The following is a 12,963-nucleotide window of genomic DNA, read 5'->3' as shown; positions in this document are numbered from 1 at the left end:
CTCACATCTGGTGTTTACCACTTGAACTACATACCTCCAGCTCTGGCTTCTTGCTGGCTAACTGCATATAAGTCTCACAGATTGTCTGCCCTGGCTTCAAACCTTGATCCTCAAATCTCAGTCTCCTGAATAGTTAGGATTATACATGTGAGTTCCTAACACTTGCTGCTCGGTTCTTGCGTAGCCACGGGGAGCCCATCCTTTTCTTTTTTTTGGTCAGTCGTGGGGTTTGAACTCAGGGCCTGGGCACTGTCCCTGAGCTCTTCTGCTCAAGGCTAGGGCCCTCCCACTTTGAGCCACAGCACCACTTCCGCCATTCTTTCCTTTTCCCTAGAAAAACATTCACTGAGAAAAAGCATTTACTGTAAGTATTAACAATATGAATTGCCAAAGAAACTGCACTGCATCAACAGAAACACCAGGTTTACCATGGACAGAGCCAAGAAAACTGACAACGCCAGATACGGAATTTCCGTTGCACTGTCATTGACCGAGCGCCCCGTTGTGGATGAGCAAGCCTCCGGGCGCGTTGAGAGAGAGCTGACTCCCCCTCAGTCTGAGGAGCCTGTGAACCCCGTTCTAGCCGTGAATCCCCTCTTCCCAGCCAGGCGCAGCCAGGCCCAAGCCCCGCCTTGCAGGCGGAGCCGGAGACGGCGTGCTGGCTTCCGCACCAAGGCCAGCCCGGCTCCCCACGGGCCAGCTCACGGCACGCCTCCGGGGGGGTGGTCCTCGGATTCGCCCTGACTTGCTCCTCTGGCGCGTCCCCACTCTCTTCCCTACCCCGACGGGACGATGGCCTGCAGAGGGCTGCACTGGAGGGGCTGCGGTTTCCTTGGGGACAAAAGCTAGGGAGGGAATTGCATCCGCGGTGAGCGGAGAGGAGACCCTAGGAGACCAGGGAGGCGACGAGGACGGACGGGGAACAGGGCTCGAGTCACAGGACAAGGGGTGCACGCAGGTCCCACAGAGTACTACTGAAGAGCCACGGCAGGTGGCTGAGTCCACAGACGCCCTTCCGCCTTCTCTCCGCCCACCCCCGACCGCCAGAGGCCTTGACGTCGTGGTCTTCGAACACTGGCGCGAGGCGGCTATCGAGTCCCCTCGCGGTCCGGCTGCCGATCCCAGGGAGCACGGAAAGGCGCCTGTCAGCCTGGCCACTCAGGAGGCTGAGAGCTGAGGATCGCAGTTCAAAGCCAGCCAGGCAGGAGAGTCTGTGAGGCTCTCATCTCCAACTGACCACCACAAAGCCAGAAGTGGAGCTGTGATTCCAGTGGTTCAAGTGCTAGCCTCGAGCAAAAGAGCTCAGGGACGGTGCCCAGGCCCTAGTTCAAGCCCCACCACTGACCAAATATATATATATATATTTGCTTGGCCAGGCCCCGGTGGCTCAGGCCTGCAATCCTAGTTATTCAGGAGGCTGAGATCTGAGGATCCCAGTTCATAGCCAGCCAGGCAGGAAAAGCTGTAAGGCTTTTATCTCCAATTAACCACCAGAAAGCTGGAAATGGCTCAAAGAGCCTTAGCCTTGAGCAAAAAGAGATCAGGGACAGCATCCAGTCCCTGAGTTCAAACCCCATGACTGACCAAAAAAAAAAGGACAGCCAGATAATAGGTCTTGGGTGGTGGGGGGTTGTTTGTTTTTCCAGTTCTGGGGCTTGAACTCAGGGCCTGGGCACTGTCCCCCAGCTTCTTTTGCCCAAGACTAGCACTCTACCACGTGAGCCACAGCACCACAGTTTCTGTGTCTGTGGTGCTGAGGAATCGAACCCAGGGCTTCATGCATGCTAGGCAAGCATTCGACCACCAAGCCACATTCCTGGCCCCAGGTAATCGTTTTGAAGCAGTTGAAACACTCGTGTAACTACTGCCGGTAGAGCAGGAGCTGATTCTGATTGGTGCAGAGAAAACGTGGACCTGCGGCTGGGAACGGAGGGAAGGGTGGCCTGGAGCCGGAGTGGCCGGACCAGGTGGGATTCGCGCAGCCGTGTGTGTCTGGACTGGAACGTCCCCTCACAGGGACCTGCGCACAAAGGTCTTCTCCTTCTTGATGACCGCGTTTCAAAGGAAGGCACTAGAGAGAGATGCCTGTGCTTGCGAGAGACGCGTGGTCAGCTGTCAGCTACCGTCTCAGCAAGTGGCCTGGGAAGTGAGGGCAGGTCCCCGGCTCCTCCCTGAGCTACCCCACCAAGTGGGTTTCCCAGCAATCCCCGCGCAGGGGTCCGGGCTCACTTCAGGAGCGAGGCTGTGTGCAGGGGCTGGGCAGAGACGTCTCCTTGGAGGGGGAGCTCCGGGAGAGACAGGCCGAGCCCCAGCGCCCCGGGAGAGCTGGCGCTGGAGGGGCTCCGGGGAGCCGGCCGCGCCCTGTCCCTGGCAGTTCGACGCGGCCGCAGCTCGTGGCATGGTGGAAGCTGGGGGAAACGGACATTTCTCGAGCATCTGCAAGTTCTGACACGTTCTGCCCAGACCCTCCCTCGCCTCTGTATCTGCTGCACGAAGCGAGCACTCTGCGCGGCTGAGGAAATGAATCGAGGCGCCGGGAGGCCGGGGAACTTGCCCAGCCTTGCGCTCGTCACGGTGAGCGAACGCATTGAACTCCCAAGTGCAAGTTGCTCTTTCCCATGGCGCGGGCTGCCGGTGCTGTTATTTCTTGTTTGCTTTGGGCTTTGAGAGCCTTTTCTTTTCTGCAGAGGGAGTGTTGGGGTTGGGCAGAGTCATGAGGGCATTTCAAAGTTTACTAAGCCTGAAGACTTCCAGCCAAATTCATTCTTGCCTTTCCCTAAATTCAGCGCTTCCTTCCCTCCATCCCTTCGCTTATTCCATTCTGCTTCGTGCAGTAGTGCTCGTTCTCTCTGCCTTCCTCTGAGTCCCATTTCTGCTTACCACAGTTCAATCTGTAAGGCCTAGCACAGCGCTCTAGGAGCTCCTTAAATTCACTTGGGTCTTTAGAGCTGTACACTTCTTAAATAAGAGTGAAATGGAATTGGAGGTATGGTTCAAGCAATAGATGGCCAGACTTGAGCTTCTGAGTTCAAGCCCCAGTACCAGTGAACATTTTGGCGGTGTGCTAGTGGCTCACACCTGTAATTTTAGCTACTTAGAAGGTTGAAATCTGAGGATCAAGGTTCCAAGCCAGCCCAGACAGGGAAGTCCTTGAGTCTCTTATCTCCAATTAACTACACACATACACACACACACACACACACACACACACACACACACACACACACACACACGGCTGGAAGTGGAATTGTGGCTCAAGTGGCAAAGCACCAGCCTTAAGCACAAAGGCTAAGAGGCAGGGCCCAAGCCTTGAGTTTTAGCTCTAGTACAGGCCCCCAAATAAATATAACCAGACACTGGTAGCTCACGCCTGTACTCCTAGCTACTCAGATGGTTGAGATCTGAAGATCAAGGTTCAAAGCCAGCCCAGGGAGGAACTCTGGGTCTGGGCGCGGTCCCTTAGCTCCATTTGCTCAAGGCCAGCACTCTAGCACTTGAGCCACAGCGCCACTTGCAGCTTGGCCTGTGATTAATTGGAGAGAAGAGTCTCATGGACTTTCTTGCCCAGACTGGCTTTGAACCCTGATCCTCAGATCTCAGCATCCTCAGTGGCTAGCTAGGATTACAGGCACAAGCCACTGGCGATTGGCTGGTTCAAAGTCTTATCTCCCATTAACTTCCAAAAATAGCCCAGAAGTGGCGCTGTGGCTCAAGATGTACAGTGCTGGCCTTGAGCAAAAAAGAGACAGCGCCCAGGCCCTGAGTTCAGGCCTCAAGACTAACGCATGCACACACATACACACACTAGCTAAACACACAAACAAATACCTAGGAGCAGAAACCCCCTCCCCATCCAGTACCGGGCTTGCATTCTCCATCTTCCCGCCTGCTGCCCCCCCCCACGGAGCTTCCGGTCCCGGTGCACAGAACTCGGCGGTGTCCAGCCACTCGGAGGGGCCCAGCCCCCCGCCCCCGCGGGACGCCCCGCTGAAAGCGTCATTGTCTTTCCTTGGGGACAGATAGCCTGGGCAGTCCTGACGGTGCCTGTACCCCAGGACGGGCCCTCGGGGATCCTCTGGCTTCTGGAATCCATCCAGGCTCCTCTCGCCTCCTCTGCCCCCGTGCCAGAGCTGGGGCCTGAGTCACGGCTCGGGGCGAGGATGACAGAGGCGCGTGGCCGCGTCCTGTCAGCGGTTCCAGGCATTCTCCTTCTTGACACTGAATCGCAGTTTCCGCACCCCTCCCTGTCCACTCCCTGTCCCCTCCCGGTCCACTCCCGGTCCACTCCCTTCTGGTGAGCCGGGGCCTGGCCGGGGGGGGGGGGGCTGCGGCGAGCCCTCCCCAGGTGACTAACCTGGCCTCACCCCCCTCCACCGTGGGACCTGACCCCCCCCCCCGTCCCTCACCCATCCCAGGGGGGTCCAGCCTGGCCTTCTGGAGCTTCCAGGGCTCGTCATTCATCCCTCTTTCTCCGAGTGCCCAAGTCCCCCATAACACAGTTCCGTTTTCCTCAGGAGGCTTAGGGGTCCCTGGGCCCCCCGCCGCGTGCATTCACCTCTCCAGACCCGCCTCCCTATCCGGAGTGCAGGCTCCGGGAGAGCACATGGGGGGCGGAGCTTGCTCTCACTGTGTGTGTGTGTGTGTACACGCGTGTGCTGGGGCTTGAACTCAAGGCCTGGCTCCGTCCCTTAGCTTGCTTTGTGCTCAAGGCGGGTGCTCGACCACTTGCGCCACAGCTCCATCTCTGGCTTTTGGGTGGTTAGCTGGGGACAGGGGTCTCATGGGCTATTCTTCCCAGGCCGGCTTCGAACTTCAGTCCCCAGGTGTCGGCGTCCTGAGTGGCCAGGAGCACAGTCCGAGTGCGGGACTCTCCTCCTCGGTGCTGCCCCGGGCACGGCTACTGGACGCGTGTTTACCCAGCCAGCAGCGTGCTTGAGGCGCTGTGGGGGGGGGGGGGGCGTCCCCCTCGGCTCTGCTCGGAACCGTGCCCTGCCCGGCTCACCGCCACGCATGGGGGGGGGGACTGTCACCGTCAGGTGGGGCGGGGCGGGGCGAGGGCAAGGCCAGGCCAGCCCCTCCTTGTGGGGACCGGCCCGCGTCTGTCCTGCTCATCTGCCAGGCGGGGCCCCCCTCCTTCCCCACGCCCCAGAACCTCGCCTTGTTCTTCCATGGCCTCGCTGTCTTAGCGGACACAGACTGTCGGGTCTCCTCCCGCCCGGGTGGATCCCCGACGCTGCCGGGGGTGCGGCTGCTCCCCGCGCTGAGCCCCGCGTGCTGAGCCCCACACAGAGCCCCGCGCAGCCCCCCGCCCCCGCGCTGAGCCCCACGCGCCCCCCCCCCCCCCCGACTCCGCAGCTCGCCGCCCCTTCCGGCCCGGGTGGTTTTTCCAGCTCTTCAGTGCCGCGTCCCGGTGGCTTTGCCTTAATCCCTTCCCCCAGGAACGTCAACCTGAGTCAGCGCCCCCCGCCCCCCCCCGCCCCCCGAAAGAGGATGCGCTCCTGCCGGGGCTTTCCTAGAAGACACTGGCTGCCGGCTCCCTGTTCCTCGCGGTCCTTGCCACACGGGAAGCGTGCTACGGCGTGGAAGAGCACGGGGGGGGGCGGGGGGTGTCTTCTGGGCTCTGGGTTATTCTCGTCCCCTCCTAGGGACAGGAACCCGGCAGGAACCGGGGGGGGGGGGGAGGCTCGGCCTCTGCGCGTCCTCCACTACCTTCTCCAAAGCCAGCGATGCCTGTGGGACGGGGGGGGGGGGGTCACCGCCAGGCCACCACCGGGCGGGCGCCGCGAGCCGCTGGTCACGCCTAACGAGCCCACACGCCCCCGCGCTGTGCCCCGCGCTGTGCCCCGCGTCTCTCCGAGTGAACAGGAGTTTGTCCCCGTACCCCTTACAAAGGAACACACACTCCCAAACGGGATCCGCAATCACAAAGTCTGGTCTGAGCCCTTCGTTGAGGGACTAAAGCTCTCAGCTAGACGTCATGTCAGTGATTTTTTGGCAAACAAGTCACTGGTCCACTTTTCGCCCTGTCTTCTTATACTGATGTTCTGCCCCCCACACATCTACTTGCTTTTTTTTTTTTTTTTTGTATGTGCCACACCTGGGGCTTGAAACCAGGGCATCATGCTCTTGCTTGGCTTTTTACTTAAGGCTGGTGTTCTACCACTCAGACATAGCTTCACCTCCAGATTTTTGGCGGTTGACTGGAGATAAGAGTCTCAAAAAGACTTTACTGTCCAGGCTGGCTCCAAACTAGGATCTTCGGAGCTCAGTCTCCCAAGTAGCTACGTTTTCCCTTGCACAGATTGTTCGAGGAATGAAGAACCCCACTCTATCCCTATTCAATACCATCTGGCCAAATCTGTCCCAACAAACTCAGCACAACCTACAAATCAGTATTTTTCCCAACATGTCACTGAAAATCTGCCACCACTAGGGGGGCTCCCCGCAGGGTAATAAGCACACATTGATTAATGCTATTTGGGGGTGAATGTCCTGGTTATTGTTATAATCTCCCACGACAGCTCGCCGTCTTCTTACTAAGCACATCTTGATAGAACTGATGGGTATAAAAATGCTGAGATAATCCCTTGGAAACCTGATTTCCAGCCCCAGCTCCTTGGTGAATGTCACAATGTCATTGAGTCTCTGGGCTGCTGGAGATTCACCATCCCTCCCTTCTCCCTCTGTGGCGGTCAGGGTTAGAGAGAGAGCGAATCAGGAAGCTAGACTTAGGGAAGGATCCTTTTTTCTTTTTTCCCCAGTCCTGGGGCTTGAACTCAGGGCCTGAGCACTGCCCCTGGCTTCCTTTTGCTCAAGGCCAGCACTCTGCCACTTGAGCCCCATTCCTGCCCCTTAGGGAAGCATCCCTGTGGTAAGAAATAAGGACGGGCACGCCCCTGGTGGACGGGGAGCCGCTACCTGTCCTCACGGCGTGTGACGGGCACCTCGTTCACCCCTTCCCCTCTCACTTCCTTCACCGTGACCTGGGACGAGCCCCTGACGTCTCAGCATTGGAGTTTCCTCTCTCCCGCGTGTCTCCTTACCCAAGTGTCCTGTCTAAGCACCTCCCGCTCAAGACCCGGGAGGGCGGGAGCCACCCTCTGGCTCATCACCCCCTCTTCCCCCCCATCCCTTCCCAGAAGCCTCAGCGCTTCCTTCCTCCCGGGACTCTCACAGAGTGTGGCGTGAAGGGCCACGCTGGAAAGGAACATGGCTCAGGACAGTGTTCTGGAACCCAGCCTCGGCCGCCTCTGAGCACGTGGCACCAGGCAGGGGCTCGGTTCTTGTTACGGTGTGTAGAGCAGCGAGGCGCGCTTCCTCACTCATGGCGGCTCCTCTCCTCTTCGTGGTCCGCGTCCTCCTCGGCTCCCCGTGGCGGCCGCCCTGCCCCTTCTCTTCCCACGGCCCCTCCCTGCCTCGACGCACCGAGAGGCCAAGCAAAGCACAATGTGGGTCCCCCGAGTCTGGAGCCAGGGTTCCTCCCCCACGTCCCGGTCCTGGGGCGCCGACGCGGGGCCCGGGCACTGGCCCTGCGCCGGTTCTGGTCCACGCTGGCGCTCTGTCGCTCGCGCCGCACCCCACTTCTGGCTTTTTGGTGGTTAATTTAACGCAGGCGTCTCTCGGACTCCTCCCGGGATGGCCTCGAGCTACGGTCCTCAGAGCTCAGCCTCCCGAGGGACCAGGAGCGCGGGCACGAGTTCCAGTTCCAAAGAGGTTTCCAAGTGCCAACCCCACACTCAGCCCCCGCCCCAGCAGTTCCGGTCCCTCGCTGATCCCTTGTCCACCCACGCAATGGGGAGAATGTTTAAAATCGGGGGGCCAAAGTCACGCGAGTACGATTAGTGCACTTTGATTTTTTTTTTTTTTTTTTGGCCAGTCCTGGGCCTTGGACTCAGGGCCTGAGCACTGTCCCTGGCTTCTTCCCGCTCAAGGCTAGCACTCTGCCACTTGAGCCACAGCACCGCTTCTGGCCGTTTTCTGCATATGTGGTGCTGGGGAATCGAACCTAGGGCCTCGTGTATCCGAGGCAGGCACTCTTGCCACTAGGCTATATCCCCAGCCCCACTTTGATTTTTTAACAGATGCATTAACTGCACACGAGTGTGTCACTGGGATGTTTTAATTCACGCATGTGATGTACCTCGTCCACCTCACCTCCTCCTTCACCCTCCCTAGACCCTCCCAGATCTCATTGTTCTATTTTCTCCTTTCTTCCTCCCTCTCTCCCCGCCTCCCCCTCTCTCTTTCCCTGGTGGTCGGAGCCGGGACTCCCTGTCCTTGAGCTGTTTGGGTCAAGGCTGGCACTCTACCACTGGAGCCACGGCTCCGCTTCCCGTTTTCTCGGTGGTGAGTTGGAGATACGTCTCAGGTTTTCCTGCCCAGGCTGGCTTCAAACTGTGATCCTCAGCTCTCAGCCCCCAGAGTAGCTAGGATGACCGGCGGGAGCCACAGTGCCCGGCTCCTATATGACTCCATGTCCACAGCTTTTACAGGAAGGAGAGAAGCGTCCGAAGCTTAAGAAAAAAACTGTGAACCATCGCATAACAGCAGATCAAGAATGAGGATCTTGTAAGTCAACCTGAGTCCAAGCGAGGCGCTCCTTCTAAGGGGCTCAGCGAGCCCTTGTACCCCAGCTTCAAGTCGCCCTGCACACCCATCCGGTCCCATCTTGGCCAAGAGCCCCGGGTAGCCTCAATCGATCCCATGAACATTTCAAGCGTAGCCACATGGGACTGGTGACATTGAGAACATCCTCCATTGTGTAAAAAAGTGCTATAGGACAAGAAAGTGGAGATCGCGTGTGTGTGTGTGTGTGTGTGTGTGTTCCAGTGTGCATGCACTAGGGGACAGGATCAGCAGAGGAGGGGGCATCACTGGGGAAATGGCCCCCCCCCGTCTCTGGAGGCTGGGGGTGAGCCTCTGGCGGTGGCTGCCCCCCCCCGCCCCCCGCAGACCTCTAGGCTGCCGTCTGGGCGCGTCTCCGCCTGGCCGCCCACCCTCGGCCGGCTCCTGTGCTGATGTCCCCTGTGAAGGCGGCCCGGGGCTGCGTGCCTTCCCTCGGTGGCGAATACCCGGCGGCTGCTTGCTCCTTCTCCACACAGAGGGCGGGAAGGAAACCTCCTTAACCGTGGCCCGGCTGGTGCCCCTCGGGCACTGTGTGATCTGACTTGTCTTCCGGAGGAGGCCACTGGGACGCCGTGGGACAGCTTCCTCGCCTCCCGGGAGGCCAGCCACCCGTCCCATGCCCTGGTCGCCCACGGCCCCTGGCCCGGCTCCCTCTGCCAGGCGGCTCAGTCTGTTTGGCTTTCTCTCCCCACCCTCCTGCCCTCCTGGCCCACTCCTTCCCGAACCCGGGCTCGACCTTCCGGAAGGCAGATGTTTTCCCTGAGACTCACTTCCTCTCCCGAGCCTGCCTGACTCACCCTCTCCAGCTCCTAGACCGCTCAGCCCTAAGACGTGTGTCACGCTTACCTCAGCCTTCACCTCCCCCTCCCCCTCCCCCTCCCCCTCCCCCTCGGGACGGTGTGTGACACTCCTGCACACCTGCACCCGGGGGCGTCAGTGTGCACGCAGAGGGAAGCAGAGCAGGTGGCAACCAAATCGGCGGCCAGGTGGGAGGCCTGGCGGGGGCCGGAGCCCTGGGCTAGTCACCTGCTGGGGGGGCCACAGCCAGCTACCTAACCTCCCTGAACCTCTGCTTGCTTGCACATTTGTTATAAAGATTAGAAATATTAAGATGATTCGGACTACTATTACTATATTCTAAGCCCTTACCGGTGTTATTATTCTAACCACTTTTCATAGGTTATTTATTTAATTTTACTTCAACTCAAGCAGACAGGTACTATTATTCTTATTCCGGTATCAAAGAGACTGAGAAACAGAGGAAACTCAAGCACAGGTTGGGGAATGCACCGTCAAGTGACACAGCTAGGAAACGGCTGAGCCGGGAGTTGCAGCCAGGTGGCCGGTGCTGGGTTCATAAAAGAAGGCAAGAGCCCCGTGGCTCACACCTGGAATCCTCGCCCCCCGGGGGCTGAGACCCGAGGACTGCAGTTCCGAGTCAGCCTGGGCAGTCGGTCAGTCAGTGAGACTCTTACCGCCAATCAACCACCATAAAGCTGCAAGTGGAGCTGCGGCTCAAGGGGTAAAGCACTCGCCCTTGGACAAAAGAGCTCAAGGGCAGCACTCAGGCCCTGAGTTCAAGTCCCAGGACTAGCGTGTGTGCATGTGAGCACGCACGCACACACACACACACACACACACACAGCAAGAGACTATAGACAAAGAGATAGCTCAACAACAGCACAGATTTACTGAGGGAAGAAAACCTGCAGAGGGGAATGTGTAGGCAGAGCTGGAGACTCATCGTAACTGACCACTTAGGCCCGAGGAAGGTTCTAGCAGAGCTGGTGCAGGCCATGGGGATGTCCCAGAGATCCCTGGTTGCCAGGCCTAGCTAAGACAGCTCTCATCATGCTATTCACTTATTCAAATAACATATTCTAAAAGTACTCGGAAGTTATGCCTGGAATTAGAGGGACGGTTAATGTATGGCTCTTGTCCTCTGGGAACTTTCTCTCTGGTTGGAAACGCTGGCACATAAACGGAGACGAACAGACGGTAGATGGAGAGAGAGAAGCACCGTCTCTGATAACCCTTGGGAGGGTCTGTTCAGTGAGACTGGGGCATTGGAGAGCCCAGGAGGGAGACGGAGGAAGGAGAATCAAGAAGAAGGCTTGTATTCCCAGCTACTCAGAGGCCTACGACGGAGAGAATCATGGCTGGCAAACGGCCTGGATGCAAGTGTGCCAGACTTCTTCTTACCAGAGACCTGGAGACCTGGACAAGGTGGCGTGGGCCCGCCACCATGGCCGGACGGAGCGCCTGAGACTCAGGGGTCTTGGCCTAAGCTACTGCCTAGGGTGGAAAGCCCTACCTCAAAAATAAGCAGCAGCCAGGGGCCGGGAACGTGGCCTAGCGGCAGAGCGCTCGCCTCGCATCCATGAGGCCCTGGGTTCGATTCCCCAGCACCACATACACAGAAAAAGCCAGAAGTGGCGCTGTGGCTCAAGTGGTAGAGTGCTAGCCTCGAGCAAAAAGAAGCCAGGGACAGTGCTCAGGCCCTGAGTTCAAGCCCCAGGACTGGCAAAAATAGATAGATAGATAGATAGACAGCAGCCACGCACTCGAGGCTCACGCCTGTCATCCTAGCTACTCAGGAGGCTGAGAGCTGAGGATCGTGGTTCAAAGCCAGACCAGACAGGAAAGTCCATGAGACTTTAATCTCCTAAGAACCACCAGACAACTAGAAATGGAGCACATTATGGTTCAAAGTGGTAAAGCACGGGCCTTGAGTGAAAAGCACCCAGGCCCTGAGTTCAACAAAACAAACAAAAAAAAAACTAGCACCAGAGTGGGGGCTGGGGGAAGAGTGGAGACTGGAGCTGTGGTTCCGTGCTGTGGTTGACATAAAACAGGTTGACGTGTCCAAGAGACTGCCAGGAATCCCGTGGGCCGGGAATCGAATTCCATCCTGGAAAGCTGTCAAAAGCTATTCAGGCACACATATGACTTTGAATCTCCAGTTTTGAAGGCTTATCTAGTAGCACAGAGGAATGAGCTGGTGTAGGGGTTCAGGGTAGAGAGAGCGAGAACATTGAGATACTCTCACTGGTTTTAGGAATGGAGATATTACTAAAAGGGGATTCAAATTAAGAAGAGTTGGGCGCAGATGACTCACGCCTGTCATCCTAGCTACTCAGAAGGCTGAGATCGGAGGATTGCAGTTCAAAGCCAGCCGGGCAGGTCCTAGGTCCTGAGTTCAAGCCCCATGAAAGAGAGAGAGAGAGAGAGAGAGAGAGAGAGAGAGAGAGAGAGAGAGAGAGAGAGAGAGAGAGAGGACTAAGAAATGAGGAGACATCAAAGCTCTTCAAAAAGTATTGACAGGAGGACCCCAAGTTGGAGGGCAATCTAAGCCTTGAAAGCTATGAGGGCAAGGGAGGAGAAACAGTGCCGTTCACAGTTCAAAACATAAAAGCCAACGTTTACATGAGACAGATGAGAGACAGACATGCATTTGGAGTTTGAGATACCTCTGGAACACCCGGATAATATTCATCGGGATAATATTCTTTTCTTTTGAGGCAGGGTCTTACGATGTGTCCCAGGCTGGTCCGGAACTCACAATCCTCCTGCCTCATCCCCTTGAATAGCTGGGATTACAGGCATGCGCTACCATGCTGTAGGCTTTTAAATATCTTTAATGTATGCATATGTAAATAGGTATTTATTATTATTAAAGCTTGGTGAGGCATCTAGTCCGGAGATATAAGTTTGAGTGCCATTCACTTACAAGGAGTAATTAAAACCATGAGTACAGATGAAATCATCAAGAGAAAGTGTAGGGTCCGAGGACATGTCAGGCCAGAGACAGAGCTCTCCACCTCCTCCAACTCTGACTCGAGGTGAACTTCCAGGTGCATGGGAGGGTGTATAAAGTTCCCGGGTAGTGTGTTGGGGGAGAGGGGTGAGCCAGGGGACCTGGAGATAACCGAACAGAGGAAGAGAGGGGGCGAGGGGGCAGGGGCAGCCAGGCCAGCGGTGTGAAGTACAAAGAGGACGGCTATGTGGCAGCAAAGTTCCAAGCTCGGGGGAAGGGACAGGAGGGACGCGGGCATCGGGTCTGCCAGGCTGCGGGGAGCGCAGGGAGGATGTGGGGTTCTCAGTGTGTCGGATGCAGAGGGAGGGGAAGGGTGAGGGGAAGGGTGGAGAGCAGCCCGGGTGTGCTGGGGAGGCCGCAGGGGGAAGTCTCCTGGCTGCTCCCGGTCTCTGTGCGTGCGGTGGGTCTGAAGGGGCGGTGAGGCACCTGGTGGTGGGGCAAAAGGTGGGGGTCCCGGCTAGGCGCTTGGGTCAGGGAGTGAGGGCGCCTGGCTGCTGCCATGAAGCTCTTTCCACAGGCCT

General features: G+C 57.7%; 1 non-coding gene across 1 annotated transcript; it reads right to left on the bottom strand.

Moving 5' to 3' along the window:
• Positions 1–399: 399 nt before the first annotated feature.
• LOC125363696 lies at positions 400–499 on the bottom strand. Its single transcript, XR_007213289.1, has one exon. It is a non-coding gene; the product is annotated as a small nucleolar RNA SNORA8 (small nucleolar RNA).
• Positions 500–12,963: the final 12,464 nt, after the last annotated feature.

Source organism: Perognathus longimembris, chromosome 14, assembly GCF_023159225.1.
Source record: "Perognathus longimembris pacificus isolate PPM17 chromosome 14, ASM2315922v1, whole genome shotgun sequence".
NCBI lineage: Eukaryota > Metazoa > Chordata > Mammalia > Rodentia > Heteromyidae > Perognathus > Perognathus longimembris.
Note: the sequence above shows the minus strand (reverse complement) of the source record. Positions and strands in the feature narration are given on the sequence as shown.